Source organism: Myotis yumanensis, unplaced genomic scaffold (genome assembly GCF_028538775.1).
Source record: "Myotis yumanensis isolate MYYU_CA2020_CCGP unplaced genomic scaffold, mMyoYum1.0.hap1 SCAF_12, whole genome shotgun sequence".
NCBI classification, from domain to species: domain Eukaryota; kingdom Metazoa; phylum Chordata; class Mammalia; order Chiroptera; family Vespertilionidae; genus Myotis; species Myotis yumanensis.
The window spans coordinates 23,780,411-23,796,547 of record NW_027223763.1 but is presented as its reverse complement, the minus strand read 5'-3'; the positions used below and the strand labels follow the sequence as shown (position 1 = coordinate 23,796,547).

General features: G+C 38.2%; 1 protein-coding gene and 1 pseudogene across 1 annotated transcript in view; one reads left to right on the top strand and one right to left on the bottom strand.

Annotated features, from left to right (window-relative positions):
* The window catches only part of GRIN3A (glutamate ionotropic receptor NMDA type subunit 3A), a 142,480-nt gene that overhangs the window by 109,210 nt on the left and 17,133 nt on the right, over positions 1 to 16,137 (bottom strand). The window lies entirely within an intron of this gene.
* On the top strand, positions 13,305 to 13,782 carry LOC139020900 (intraflagellar transport protein 20 homolog pseudogene; annotated as a pseudogene).

Genomic DNA, 16,137 nt, shown 5'->3' with positions numbered 1-16,137 from the left:
ATTCATAATGCAATTTGTTTAAATGCTCCACACTGATGCATTTAAAATATGATCCACTATACAGAGGTACCTAAAGTGAGGTACCATTATAGAACTGGAGAAATAACTGAAATTGCAGCAACCAACCTAGAATAGTATTCTAACAAAGTAAATGGAAATAGCAGTAAATAAACACGACTATGTTAAGGGCTAATGGACTGTGAAGGGGCAGATAAAGGAAGATGACAGAAGTTTTATCATGATTTTAAAACTTAAAAAGAACACATGTATTATTACTATGCATCTATTATTACTAAGAAAGTATCTTGCATTTTGCATTAAAGAAAAGCAAGCAGGCTTCTGTTTACTTGAATTCAGAGACACAGCTATAGATGGCACGGAGGATGGGGAGAGGGAAATGCAGACAACTAACCTACAGTATAAACCTCTCCATCCCCTGAATTAGTCTGGTTTGCCACAGTGTATATGGCAAAAAGTGAAGATGCTTAACTTTCTCAAGAAAATGAAATACAGATTGCTCTGAGCTGAAGCGAGGCAAGCCCAGAATGAGTTCCCGAAGCATCTGGCAACTTCCAGTTGTAGAAATGATGGGTAGTTTTTCATTCCTCTCTCTCACCTCCGTACTGACCTTGTTCTGGAATTGGCTTCAGCAGTTTCTCTCCCCTGGGATCTCCCATCGGCTTACAAATCTCCTTAATATCAACCACTTTCCTCCTCCAGCTACTACTCCATATTTTACTCCTTCTCTTCAGCACAAGTCTGAATATTTATTGATGTTTAAAGTTTCTACTTCCTTGGCCTTGGTCAGGTAGCTTAGTTGATTAGAGCATCGTCCCTATAGGTTGTGGGTTCGATCCCCAGTCAGAGCACATACAAGAAACAATCAATGAATGCACAAATAAGTGAAATGACATATTGATGTCTCTTTCTCTCTCTCTTTAAAATCAACAAACAAAAATAGTTTTTATCTACTCACTTTCCATTATTAGGAATTTCAAACCTACCATCAATTTTTATTAAAACAATCAATGACAAATACTGCTGAAATCAAAGGCTGATTTTCATTCTACCTGTCACTCAACCTCTAGATACCATTTGACACAGTTGTTTACTTTTGAAATACGTCATCCTCTATGCTCCTCAATCCCATATGTCATTTCCTTCCTACCTCACCAGTTGCTTCTTCTCAGAGTGTCATTTTATAAATTTGAGGTAGCCCAGGCCTCTGTCCTTGCCTCTCCTCCTCTTATCGACACTCCAATCTACTAAACTTAAATACCACCTATGCCCTTTATTCTCCAACCTGGACCTTCTATATTTGACTGCCTTCTTGATATCTCCCTTTGGATTCCTGTTAGGCATCTGAAAGTTAACAAGTCCAGAGACTCCTATGTTCTTTTCTCTTAGTCCCATTCCAGATACCTGTGTCAAATCCGCTTCCCTGAAAGTCCTCCCCAAGTCACCATGATTGTACCATCATGCACATCAATCGCTCAAACCAAAAACTAAGACATCAGTTTTAATCCTTTTTTCCCCTTCATATCACTCGTCAATCCATCCTTAAGTCCCATTCACTCCGAAATATGTCGAGAATTCAATCGCTTTCATCATCACACCGCCTCTGGAGTGAGCCTCCATCTGTCACCAGGGCTAATGTGACAGCCCCTCACTAGTCTCCCTGCCTCCACCGCTGCCTGCCTGGCAATCAGTTCTACACAGAGCAGGCAGAGTGATATTTTTAAAAATCTAAATGCACATCATTCCTTTGCTTAAAACACTTTAATAGCTTCCCACTGCAATGAAAGCAAAATGTAAACTCTTTACCCTTTGTCCTCAATGATCTGGCCCTGCTCCACCTGTGTGGTTTCAAAGCCATTTTCCTCTAACATTGTATATGCTGCCCCTTCTTTATGCAAAGTGGGAACACTCTTTCCCCAGATGATTGATTCTTTCTCACCATTCAGGGCTCAGCTCAAATTTCTGGGCTTTTCGTCAAACATTAGCAGCCTCCCACGGCACCACCCACCATGAAATTCATCCTTTTCTCCACAGAACAATTTTATCTTCTTCAGAGCACTGATCCATACAAAAATCATCCTACTTGTTGAATATTTTCTCACTACTGAAATGGAAGTTTCTAGAGGGCTCAGGCACTTGATCCTCACTATATCCTCGGAGCCTAGATGGATGTTTGATGGTGTTTGTTGGCTGACTGACTCACGGACTCAGGATGCCTGATTTTTAAATCATATATTAAAATCTATCTTTTTTACTGAAAGCTTCAAAAGCTCATTTTTTGACTGATAAGACATATTGGATAATTATTTTGGGGTGGTTGACCGATAGAAATCTGTCTTTCTTCGCTACCTCTGGCTCCATCCAAGCCTGTTGGGTTCTTCCTTTTCACTTCCACCTGTCTGTCTTGCTCTTGATCTACCGGGGTCCCTAAATTTCTTCATCTGAACATTTACCTCCTTGTGGCTTTATTATAGCTTTCTCTCCTGTTTAAACAAAAAGCCAAGGGCTTCCTTTAATAGGAGCACAATAATGGCAAGTGTCTGTATTTACTGGGCACTAGGAACCATTATCATATTCAAACAGCTTGCTGCTTTGGCTACTGTCTTAAAACAATGAGACAGTTTAGCTATAATTAAAAAACTCATTGTGACACAGCTCTTTACCGCAAAATTGGATATCAGTGGATCAAATTATGTTTCCTAAAATATCCTCATATAGTATATCTTTTATAAAAACATGTTTTTGTTGATTTTTTTTTTTTTTTTTTTTTTTAGAGAGGAAGGGAGAAGGTGGGGGGAGAGGGAGAGAGAGAGAGAGAGAGAGAGACATCGATAGGTTGCCTCCCACATACACCCTGACCTGGGATGTAATCTGCAACATGGCTGTGTGCCCTGAATTGAACTGTCACCCTTTAGGACTCAGGGGTGGGGAGCGTCTGGCCCGAGGGCCATATAAGGCCCTAGAAATCATTTGGTCTGGCCCTGCCAACGCATTAGGGTGAGTTAATTAATTGTTTGACCAAATATAGCAGGTTAACTTTTAAGTTGATAATTTTATATGGCATGAGAATGATGTTAAAAATATCCAAATGGTCCTTGGCAGAAAAAAGGTTCCCACCTCTGCAAGTTGGGTGCATGGGAGGACGCTCAACCAACTGAGTCACACTGGCCAGGGCTCATATAGTATATATATCTTGATAGAATAGGGCTAGTTCATTCAATACCTCAACATAATGTTAGAGAGAGGCCAATGTAATCTTTTGGTGTTTGAGGTCATATTCACTTCCAGATGAACTAACTCATGTTTCTAGGTACTATATTTCATTCAGAAAATATTTATTGAATTGCTATTATGTGCCAGGCACTGTAACATATACTGGGAATGTGATGGGAGTGAATAAAACAGACATGTCATCTGTCTTCACAGAGCTTAGAGTCTTAAGGTGAGGAATATGTTAATACAATAAAAATAATAATAGGTAATGATTGTTGGATGAACGCTTACTTTGTGCAAAGCTGTGTCCTAAGTGTTTTACAACCATTAACCCATTCAATCCTTACAACAACCCTCTGTGATGTAGGAACTACTCACATCCCCATATTACTGAGGAAGGTCAGACAACTGGTAAGAAGCCAAGATGGGATTCAAAATCAGGCTCAAGAGACATCCTTTCAATCACTATGTTTTACTACCTCATGAGATTTATTTTTAAAAAATGAAGGGAAGTATCATTTAAAGTAAATTCATAATATAGTGATAAATTCTATGAACCTAAGGTAAAGAATATAAAGAGAGTGCATTCCAGGGTAACCTACAGTGGGGAATCAGGGAAGATTTTCTTAGGGAAGAGGCATTAGAACTGAAATAGGAAGAATTTAATTAAATTATATTTCATTCCCTCTAATCCTGTTCTGCCCCACCTAATTCTAGTACCTTCTTTTCAGAAGAACACAGAGGCTCCTCACTGACAATTTGGTAGTCCTTCTCCTGATCTTCCCACTTCCTACAATATAATCGATGTTGTTTAAGATAATGCGGAGTCAGAACAAATAAATACGGGTCAGATGCATATAAAAAACTCCCGGGCTGGCCATGGTTTGTCTCAGGGTAAATGTGAATTCAGGATGAATATGTCACCTTCAATGATAACTCTAAGAAGTGAACAGTATTAACTCCCATTTTGTGACACATTCTAGCCACCTGTAGATAAAGCTTTAGTGTGGAGAGGAAGTATTTAAGGATATCAGATTATGCAGTCAGGGCACTGGAAAAACTGACATTATGACATTTAATTTATGACACATGATTAGAAAAACAGTCCTCCCTGCCCATGAGGCCAAGTACCAAAGCACTAAAGTGTGCCGCTAGAGGAGGTCACCATAGGTTCCCTTGAAGTAACAGCTCATTTAATTCCCAGAGAGACCAGGAAGCTTCAATTTGTTCCTTGGTCACAGATTTCATTCTTTACCCAAATCCTTATCTAAAAATACAGAACAATGCGTACAAGGGACACCAAAGGAAAGGAGGAGAATGAATGTATTGCCAGATGACCAAGTCCAAGAGGATCAATCTCCTTATTTATTTATTTAGAACTTGCAGATGAAACTCACAGATTTCAGAAAAGAAATCACAGACCTGTAATAAGGTGGGAGACTAAGTCAGCAAATGAGAAGCAAGTAACATCCCAACGGCAATTATTCAACAGCCACTGAAATTTGCAAAAGATGCCAGCATTTCCCAGGAGAGTAAACAATCATGATGTTGAAATGTCAGCTGCGGAGATAGTACGTTAAAAATGCAGAGCAAATTTCCCAGCAGCCTATTTTGTCTTATGGAGTGTAGCATTATGCGCTACAGTCCGCAAGTCACCCAGGGCTGAAGCTACATCAGCAGAAATGCCTTTACTTTTTTGTCCACAGTAACCATCAATCAACTGAACTGGGGGCGCACTGGCTAGCTTTGTTATTACCACCAATAATTGTTTATGTGTAATAAGGTAAAATGATAAAATGCAAACCCAAATCCTTTGACTGCTCTACTTTACAGCTGGTTTATTGTCTGGTCCTGCATATCTTTGGCACAATCAAGAGAGACCTCCCTTTTGGTTGTCCCGGTGATATCTTCTCTATTAAGCTTTTAAAAATATCCCAGATTGGCAAGCCCCAGAAATAAGAAATAGATATAGATGGGAGTCATCTAATTAAGAAGTAGCCCAGGCGGTGTTGCTCAGTGGTTGAGTGTTGACCTATGAATCAGAAGGTCACATGTTTGATTCCGGGCCAGGGCACATGCCCGGGTTGCGGGCTCAGTTCCCAGGAGGGGATGTACAGGAGGCAGCCAATCAATGATTCTCTCTCATCATTGATGTTTCTATCTCTCCCTCTCCCTTCCTCTTTGAAATCAATAAAAATATTTTTAAAAAAGAAGTAAACTATTACTAATATACTTATGTCTTTAGTTTAAGGAAACATTTCTAACACTACATAATATGCATACAGTTTTAAGGTAATATCAAGGCAACTGTCTTCATCCTTAACTGTGGCAGACCAATCATCCTAATGATTTGAAATTAGTAGATAGTGAACTTTTACTTCCCCCTTGGAATGGGAGCTTGTGGGCAAGGATGATGTCCCACCCTTCTTCATGTTTAATGTTTCTGAGGAGGAGGACAGTGGAAAGGTGAATGAAGTCAGAAGTTGCTCACACTTCTCTTTTGATAGTTCTTTGGGATGGCTTTCCCCTAAATGGTAACCAGTTGCATCTTGCTGATTATCAGGCGAGGAAAAGAGGGAGTTCCTTAATGCAAAAAGTGGGAGGGGCAGTCCTTGAAGGTGTGACTATGTGACAGACCTAGATAAAAAGAGAATGGGAACATCCTACCATTTGGATGAAGAGTCTAAAATGAGTTAGCTGATCAGAATAAAATATTATTCATCATAAAGGGTCCTGAGGCATGTCAGTGACTGAGTGCTAATAGTAGTCAATAGATCACTAAGTTGACTAATGCATTCCCATTTTAGGACTTGGATAGCTAATTGAATTTTATGATTTCTCAGGGATTTAATATTATTTATAATGTAGAATGGGTTGTCCAGGGATAGACTAGCATCATGTGCCTTTTAAATTTATTTTCCAACAAGAGAATGTCATTTTTGTGATGACTTTCTACATAGAGCCAATGAAAGCATATTTTGCTCCACTGGCACTAGGGAACTATGTGACAGTATTGCTAAATTATAGTGGGAATAGAATGCTCTGCATGAAAGGAGAGATGGGGTACTGTGGCTTCCCTGCCACCCCCACAATGAGCTCAAGGTCATAGATAGAGGTTATTGTGACCCAGAAATCATCTATAGGATACCTACCACGATAAGGTTCTATTTATATAATGATAATTAATAATGAATGAGTCATTTTGGTTTAGAGATCCAAATTAAATTTATTACTTGTTTAAGACATAAGTCTTCAGAAACAATGAGATTATTTCTTCTATGCATTTTTATGGCTAGCCTTATATTTTTATACCAGATGAGTGAGCCTCCAGCTCCAAAATTTTAACATCAACACTAATGTCTCCCAGATGTTTATTAAAAGTCCTTCAAGAAACTCTGTGGACTCTCACATTAAATTCTGCAGTAAACTCCCACCATGAATATAGGACATATTTTCTGAATCTCACATAATAGTAGAAAGCTCAATATCAAATTTTAAAAATATATTTTATTGATTTTTTACAGAGAGGAAGGGAGAGGGATAGAGAGTTAGAAACATTGATGAGAGAGAAACATCAATCAGCTACCTCCTGCACACCTCCTACCGGGGATTTGCCCACAACCAAGGTACATGCCCTTGACCGGAATCGAACCTGGGACCTTTCAGTCCGCAGGCCAACGCTCTATCCACTGAGCCAAACCGGCCAGGCTCAATATTAAATTTTTAACTTCTGTAAATGTTTTAAAAAACCTCCGAGAAAGATTAAAAATGTTCATAACACATAGGCAATTTCAAAATGCCCCCATGACCCTTGGCAATGTACTCACTCTTTTAACAACATGCTCACATTTCCCCATATCCTGGGCTGCAATTAGAGTTTTTTTTTCCCCTTTTGAAATTGATATTTCCCAAATGGGTTGCTTAAGGTTTCTAGAGGCTACACATGAGTAAGAGGAGCTAACGGCAAATATGTGAATATGTATGCAAGATCAATACAGCAAATTCTAACAATCTTTTCCAGAAGGAAACAAGATTCATTATTTATCCATCTCAACAGCTTCAGATGATGATAAATTTTCGCATGCCAAAGGGTAATCTAAAGGCAGTTTCAAAGAATATATCCTTTAATGAAACAGAGCACAACTTTCTGCTTAGGGGATCTCTGGTAGACTAGCCCTGGTTTTGTTGATGCAGCAGAGCCTGGTGATTAAAGTCTTTAGAGTTGGTGCCGTTGGTGCCGTTGGTGCCACAGCCGCTCACACACTCACTATCTAAGTTCTCAGAAGAAGAATCTCTGAATCTGCAGTGGTTTAGATGACAGAGGACTGGGTTTAAAATCAGAAAATTTCATTTTAATACTGGCTCAGTAAAATAGTCTACCCGAGGCTCAGTTTCTTTATAACTTTGTAACTTGGGGGAGTAATACCTTCCTCCCAGACGTGTTGTAGAATGTGATGTGTATGTGAGGTTGTGTGAACTAAAATTACCTTATAAACGGTAAAATCCTCATCAAATGAGACTTACTGTTGCTATTATACAGATACAAAAAAAGGCTCATGCTTTCTACCCAAGACCTAAAGGAAATGAGACGCTCTAGTGTACCTTCATACTGTACTTATTCCTCTTTTAGTTATGAAAGAATCGGTTAGAAAATGTAGGAATGTTATTTTTATGATCTACCATATCTATAATATGAGGATGTTAAGGGTCTTTAAAAAGTGTTATTCAAATATCCCAAACTTAGACTTATTCTATATACAATGTGTCTCTTTTACCATTAAAGAATAATCATTATTCTTTAATGGTAAAAGAGACACTTTTTCATGGAAATCCTTTGTTTTAAAGAACTCTTGAATGAACTCCAGTAATTTGGGAGGCCGGTAGAAGGGACCATAAAGAGATTAGATTTTATATATTGGCCATATCAGTCCAGGCTTAAAAAAACAAAACAATACTCATTTAGTATGTACACGTAAGTGATCAATGGGAGTTCGGGCAGAGTTGAGGTGGGTGAGTGGAACTAAGGCAGCCGTGGGCAAACTATGGCCCCCGGGCCGGATCCGGCCCGTTTGAAATGAATAAAACTAAAAAAAAAAAAAAAAAAAAAAAGACCATACCCTTTTATGTAATGATGTTTACTTTGAATTTATCTTAGTTCACACAAACACTCCATCCGTGCTTTTGTTCCCGCCCTCCGGTCCAGTTTAAGAACCCATTGTGGCCCTTGAGTCAAAAAGTTTGCCCACCCCTGAACTAAGGAGTTAAGATAATTAATGATCTAGGTCTCAACTATCAAAAAATGTTGAATGACGAATAACAATGATTGTGTATTCCAACCAAATTCTCTATGTCAGAAAATTCTTATTGTTTTTTAAGTCTCAAGCATAAACACAAATTAAATAAAAAAGTATTTTTTGTTGCATGAAGAATACCAAAATATGTGCAAATATTAGTAATCTCTTATGGAACTCAGTGGGTATATTAAGGTTTGGCAATGATTGATGCCCCAAATCTGTTCTTAAGGGCAATAATGTATTATCTAAATAGAGATCTCTAGTCTAGAGATCTGCAGCAGGCTGATACTTTCTGATTTCAACCCTGTTTCATAGATCCACCTTGTAACTCAGAGATTTCTATTTATGGCAAAGTTGCATAATCAGTTTATCCAAGTTGCTTTTCAAATGGAGAGGCTACTGAGGAGAGTCAACCTCTGGTGATGAGGTACCCAAGGGAGGAATTTTGCCAAACAATTACAGTGACATTATGTGGCCTGAAGTCAACTGGCAACCAGGCATTGTTCCAGAAAATCTGAAAGACAAAGTAGATGGCCAAAGCAAATAATTCACATTAATACATTTTTTTCTAAATTTCATAGTCGGATTCAACTATCTGTTTAGTACAGATGAACTGGAAAATTGCCCAGTCTCCACAGTTCTCAGCAGTGAGGCACACATGCCTAACATAGTAAGTTAAATGCTGTGAAATAATAATTTCATTGATAATAAAACAAAATCAAACAGTGTTGAGCAAAGAGACATCAATTGCTCATAAATGCATCTCAGAAGAAACTATAGCAACAATGCCATTCACTGTAGGAGGCAGAGCTGTGTAGAGGCTTTGGAGCTACAGACTGAACTTGATTCCTGGGTGTGCCTCTTACTAGCTGGGTGGCCTTAAGCAAGTAAAGTCCTTAAGTGACCTTGAACAAGTAATCCCTAATCTTGTCACAATAATATGAGGATAAAAATATTAGCTACGAGAGAAGATTTAGTAAGAATCATATGGGATAATGCATGATGCCTCGCACACGGTAATGGTGCAATGAATGCTAGCAATCATGACTGTTTCTTCATACTTTGAGTATTAGATATGGCTGTTGTTTCTCAGCTCCAAAACCACCTTTCTCTCTCTATTTTGGAATGCTAGAGCTAGTAGTCTACAAAGCACATTTATGCGTTGCTGGGGGATAGGCTCCTGCAGGCTCTTCCAGTGGAGGCCACTAAGGAGAGACTGCAAGGCTGAAGAAAGAGGGGGATCCTGGTAGGCTCTGCTAATAGAGGCCATGAGGGGGAGGCGGCTTCCTCCTGTCTGCTTTCTGTTTGCTTCCTGGGGGTTTTCTGAGGCCCCTTTAAGCATCACCCCAGCAACGCTTCTTCATCCCTTCATTCCTTTCCAGGAAAGCCGCTAAATCCTCTTCAACATTTCCAGCCCTTGCAGAATCACTTTACCCTACTAGTTAGAGGTCTGAATCCAAGCCCCTTAGGCCCCTCCTTGGAGCTCAGAGACACCATGGCCAGCACTCCCTTTTCTCAGATATCTGAGTTTCAGCTTCACAGAGCTTTTCCTCGAAGCTTCTGAGCGTTAATATTCTAGCCTCTTCCTATTGATCCTCAGCTCCAGGGATGGTAACTGCTTCCAGAATTGACTATTTTCACACCATAGAGTTCTCTTATTGTTCTTCCAGTCATCTAACAACTTTGTACCTAGTTAATTATATATTATATTAACTTTTCTCTCCTCAAATAACTGGTGTGGTTTCTATTTCCTCAGCAGCACTTACTGATACAGCAGTGAGGCACACATCTGACCGTTTACTGAGCCATTAGGACAGCTTAGAAAGATCTCGGTTTTGAGCTAAACTGCCCACCTCGTGGCTATCACCAATGGGGGCCTTTAGAACCACACAGAACAACTTCCTTCCTGGACTTCACTAGCTTATCCAGTACCGACAGGTTTCAAACCAGTTACTGCTCCAAAGTCACAGAAGTAGATAGAACAAGAAATGAGGTAGGCAAGGCAGGCAATAGGAAATAGCATAAAGGCATGGGCAAAAATGAAATGATTGATTGCCTGTTCAAACTGAAATTACAGTGATGGATCACCATTCAAGGACTTATCCATAAAATCCCAATAAAACTCAGGAACCGACCTGATGCAGCATTCTACAATTTCCCACTTGAAATATCAAATGAGACATGAAAATATGAAAGCCCGCAACTCTAAAAACTTTTATTCACAATCAACTTATTGCTGGAATGGAAGGATGTTCCATAAACTACAAGCTGGTGGAATCAGAAGGAAAAAAAAAATGAAGTTGATAATTGTGTCTGGAATTAATAGTAGTTAATATTTCTTCTTCTTTTCTTTTCTTTTTTTTTTTTACCCTCACCTGAGGATATGTTTTTATTGATTTTAGAGAGAAAGGAAGGGGAAGAAAGAGAGCGAGAGAGCGAGAAACATCGATGTGAGAAAGAAATAGCAATCAGTTGCCTCCCGTATGCACCCTGACCAGGAGTCTAACCCACAACATTTTGGTATATGGGATGATGCTCAACCAGCTGAGCCACCCAGCCAGGGCAGTAGCTAATATTTTTTTGAACACAAAATATATATATCGGGAATTTATTAACACTTCCTGTAAGTTATTTCATTTAGTCTTTCTCAAAACTCAATGAAATAGATCCTAATATCCCTGTCTTATAGATGAAAAATCTATGCCATGAAAGGTTAAATGATTTGGTGCAAAGTAACTTGTAGGGATGGGATTCAAACTCAGGCAATCTGGATCCTCTGGCTCTTCACTCCTATGACTATCATCTCTTTCCTTCTATCACTTAGTTCAATTAGAAGAGTCACCAGGGTCCCTCTACTGCATGGGTTCTGCTCTTTGAAGTAGTCAGAATGATATTCAATCACTTCCCTTCTTTGATTAAAAAGAATACATATTTTTAATGTAGATGAAAACTGAACCTCCAAGTGGAGTGTGTATGGGAGAGATTTAATTTTCACAAGAAAAGCATCATAGAAGGTAGCAGAATCAGAAATCATCCTAGTAGGCATGCAAACCATCAGCTGTGTCTTTATTTTTTATGTACATCATTCAGTAGAGATCAGTGTATTGAACTTTTGGTTCAGATCAGTGATTCCCAACCAGGTGGGCATTTATCAGAAACACGTGGATTATCTTTTATATGCACAAACCTACGTCTCCTAAGATTTTGACCCAGGAGGTTTAGGATGGAGCCTAGCTATATATTTTGAAAAGGCTACTGGTTCATGTTAGCACAAAGCCACACAGCAGGGGAGGAGCAGATTCCAGGTCGGCACAGCAGGGCATAACACCACATGCGTGGTGACAGCTAAGGACTGGGATTTGTTTTAGGCGACGTGCACAGCAACTTCATGTCCAGCTGTATTTATTAGAAAGGGATTTAGCTAGAGCACAAGTGAATTCAAAGTAAGGCAATTATCAATCTATGCTGCCTGTCTGTTGGCAAACAGAGGGTTTAGATAGATTTCTTATTGTTCTAGAATAAGAACTCCTCCACCCACCCAATAAAAAAGCAAAACAACATGGGCCCTGTACAAATGCCGCAGAACAGGCGAAGAAAAGGAAAGGCATTTGGAAAATGATTTATTTTAGAAGCCAAAGGAAAATTAGATAAAAACCCACAAAGACCCTGACACTGAAACAATAGCAGGATAACATGACTTTTATGAAATATGAGTAATCCACAAGAGGAGAACATGTACATGTTGAGATGAACAATAATAGGATGGCATGAAAAATATGGAAACAGGAAAACTGAAAATTCTATAATAAATTTCAAATATGTTTTAGAAGCATACAAGGCATGATAAATATTGGTAAGCACTGAATTAGTGATTTGGAAGACAATTTTAGAAAATCTTTTAGGATACAGAACACAAGAATCAAGATCTGTAAATAACGGAAAAAGGATAGTCGGGGTGGCTGTGTGTCTCAGTTGGTACTCAGACAATTCCTGTTTTATGCCTATTGTCCTGTGTAGTTGTTAACTGCTCCCCTTTTCGCTTTTGAAATTGCCCTGGTTTGGATATAAACTAGTCACCTAGTATGGGAAATAAACTTAAGAATTATGGTATACCCAAGAAAGAAACCATTATGATAACAGAAGGACTAATCAAAGACATCTCTGATGAAAAATTCTGTTTAAAAAAAAATCTCAGCTTGATGGACTCACCTCATTCTTGGCAAACTCAATAAAAATGAACTGTACTTAGACATATCTGGCAAGATATTTTAATAAAAAAACTGTCAACCATTTTGGTAAAAAGAAAAAAAAGTAAACTTCAAAGGAATAAATATAAATATCATGGGTTTCTCATTTCTGCTGCATTAAATGCTCAAGAGAATAAAGTGATATCTAACTGAATTTGTCTGGGAAAGGTATTTATGCCTTGTCAATTTTCTTCTTATTTGTAATAAAACTAACAAAGACATGCTGAGCTATACAAGTGTGTAGAAAATATGCCCAATATGACATAGATACCTGGAAATACTCCAATTAACTAGCATTTATTTTCACCTTCCAGAAACATATGCTAAGGAAATATTCTACAAAGTGGACAAAGAGTCTATAAACAAAGACATTTATTGAGAAACATTTTATGACAAAAACTATAAAAAGAATTGAAATGTCAACATTCTAGGTATATCTAAAAATTTGGGATAATATGAAGTTGATAAAATAATGGTGACAGGCAACACGTGGTTGCTATGGGTTGGCAGGGAAGCCCGAAGGGAAACAGCTATGGTCAAGGACACCCTGGGCGAAGCAGGGCTGCCCTGTGATGAGTTGAACCCATCTGGACCCAGAAGTTACCCTGAAGACCATAGAGCTCAAGGAAGAGTGGAAGGACTTTGTGGACAAAATTAGCCAATTTCAGAAAATGGTTGGTGGTTTAATTGAGCTTGTTGACCAACTTGCAAAAGAAGGAGAAAATGAGGAGATAAAGGCCATTTGTGTTCGAAGCTCGCTCAAATCTATAGCAGACCAGAGAAGCCCAACAACAGCAACTCCAAGCACTAACAGCAGAAAAGAAAATGCAGCGTGAAAAGTATTGAGTTGCATATGAAGCTTCGTGTAAAGTAGAAGCAGAACAAAGTGAATTTATTGATCAATTTATTTTTCCAGAAATGAACTGAAAATTTCATTTTATAGCAGGAGGGGAAGAAAAACAAAACAAACCCCCAAAACCATACCAAAAATCCTCTGTAAATTCCAGTGACTTGGACTAATGAGCCAAATATGTCTTGTGAGATGGTGTGAATGGGATGCAGCATCTGTAAAGGCAATTCGCAAGTCTGGGGGAGTTGTTTCAGACTCCAGTGCATAGACCATGGTGGACCAGGTCCTCACATCTTACATTCTTAGTCTGAACTAAGCAGTCTGTAAACTTTGATTATACACACACACACACACACACACACACACACACACACACACACACATATATTTTCACAAAGCTTTGGATGAAAAAGCAATAAACTATTGTTCTCAAAAATAATAAATAAAATAAAATAATGATGACAGTGGGTTTCCCATAACACAGGAAAGCACTAGCAATGTCACATCAAATGAAAGAATCTGAATAGAAACTCTCCACATTTAAAGAAAAAGTTTTATGTAACAAAAACTACAAGAAATGTCTCAGCAAGTAAAAAGTGATTGGTTCTGGAGTGAGATTAAGACTTTTTTCCCCCCAGGCTTTCGTTTTTCTGATTTTATAATTAGAAGAAAAATGAATAAAACAGGTAGAGAAATATGATTTGTTTGAAGTTTGTAGAGACATAAAAGATTCATGACACAATAGAAGTGAGCAAAGCAGAATACAAAATTGGCTGTACATGTATCATTTCAGAGCTTCATTCATTTATTCCCTGAACAGATATTTGAGTGACTTCGTATGTGCAAAGAACTGCTATAGGCCCTTGGATTATTATGGCAAGTGAAACAGAAGACACTGACCTCACAGAGATAAAAACATGTATTATACATGGGGATAAAAATTGGACTGAAGGGTATGTGAAGGTAATAAAATTATCAGTCTTTAAAACTGTAAATAATTTTTTTCACATAATCACCACATTGTTTTTAAAATATAAAATTACAATTTTTTAAAAAGGTCAATGATCCGACCTTCCTAAACAGAGTATTGTTAGCTTTTTCAGAATCATCCACAAGAATCCTTGAGACCATTTGCTTAGCAACTTCCTTGGCACAGGATTTAGAATCACTGAACCCACAGTACAGGAAAGAGAGCCAGTAAGGAGATGCAAGGACATTTTTGTATTTTGAAATGACATTTCTTATGAGGCACTTCAATCACTCTGTCATCACCACCTTGTTAATTATCTCATGGAAATATTATCAGTTGTCTTTGAAGAAACACACACACGAGTATCGAGGGACTTTGTCAGCTTTTTGCCATGAGCTTGCTTTTTCTTTTAGTGCCTGTTAAATTTTAGTGTAACAGAACAAAGGCTTAAGAAAAGGGAAAATAAGGGAATACACACACACACACACACACACACACACATACATATACACACATATATATAGATATAGATATATACAGATATATATGTATATATATGTTTTATGTTGAGTACCTACTATATGTCACATGATGCTGCTAATCCACTTGATATAAACCATTCTACTTAATAAGTCAAACACTACATAGTTATCATTATTGCATCTCTATTGTCCCGGTAAGGTTTCTAAAATTTATTTTATTACATTAATTATCTTTTAGTGCTTTTTCCCCATCTTGTTTTCTTGCTTTCCAATTAGGGTGGCTCTCTCCTTTACAATATGTACTTATTCTAGCTCTTTCTAGCTGCACCTTAAAGTCATTGTACCTGCTATGGCTACAGGCTGTGCCACCTCCTATTACTTAGCATTGAGGTACTTCCAGTTAATACTTTCCTACAACAAATGCATTGACATTTCCTATTCCAAAAATGTTGAACTGGTGAACCTCCAGCCCTACTGGGCCTGCAGATTATTTTTATTTATTTATTTAAATATATATTTTTATTGATTTTAGAGAGAGGAAGGGAGAGGGAGAGAGAGAAACACTGATTGGTTGCCTTCTGTACGTGCCCCAATCTGGAACCAAACCCTCCACCCAGGTATGCGTCCTGACTGGGAATCAAACCTGCAACCTTTCAGTGCATAGTATGATGCTCAACCCAGCCCTCCGGCCAGGCGCCTGCAGATTAGTTTTAAAAATGTGATTTACTCAATTAACTTGATGGGAGGGATCCTTTCATAATGTATAGTTGGCCCTTGAACAACACTGGTTTGAACTGTGTGGGTCCACTTATATGTAAATTTTTAAATAAATACTGTAAATGTATCTTCTCTTTCTTAGGATTTTCTTAGTAATATTTTCTTTTCTCTAGCTTACTTTATTGTAGGAATACAGTATATAGGACATATAACATAGAAAATATGTGTTATTAACTATTTATGTTATCAATAAGGCTCTAGTTAACAAGCAGGCTATCAGTAGTTAAGTTTTGGGGAGTCAAAAGTTATATGTGAACTTTTGACTGCATGAGGGTGTTGGTGCCTC